We start from the raw sequence: 528 nt of genomic DNA, 5'->3' as shown, positions 1-528 counted from the left end.
AAAAACAGTCCCCATTCACTTCTATTGCAAGTGCCTCTTTTTTATTTTTTTTAAAGAAAAAGACAGACGAGTCTAAATTATTTTTTGGTGGTAATCAACATTATGCCAGAAATGCTGCCAATTGATCTTAACTTGTATTGAATCAAGAATATTCCTTTATTGTAGTTTAGTGTAATTAATGTTATTTAATAATTTCCATCTCTCAGGTATCTTGAATGCTATCATAAGCAAACCTTACTAATAAAGGCAAGCTATTGACATCTTAATTACTTACTTAATTTCGTATTATTTTATGTATTTTTATTCTCTCGCTGAACGTGTTGTTTACTCTTGAGGAGCCACGCCCCACACACACATAACGTTTTATGTAACCAAGGTAACCAGTCGGCCACACGGGTTTGCGATCTCTTCTCGCGAGATATCGACGCCAGCCTCTCAAGCTAGAGATAGTATCGCGAAGTCAGCACGGCAGAGCATAGACTAACTTGTCTTGTTCTCGCGAGATGTGGACAGTTGCGCCCCCTCCGT

Source organism: Xyrauchen texanus, chromosome 41 (genome assembly GCF_025860055.1).
Source record: "Xyrauchen texanus isolate HMW12.3.18 chromosome 41, RBS_HiC_50CHRs, whole genome shotgun sequence".
NCBI lineage: Eukaryota > Metazoa > Chordata > Actinopteri > Cypriniformes > Catostomidae > Xyrauchen > Xyrauchen texanus.
Note: the sequence above shows the minus strand (reverse complement) of the source record.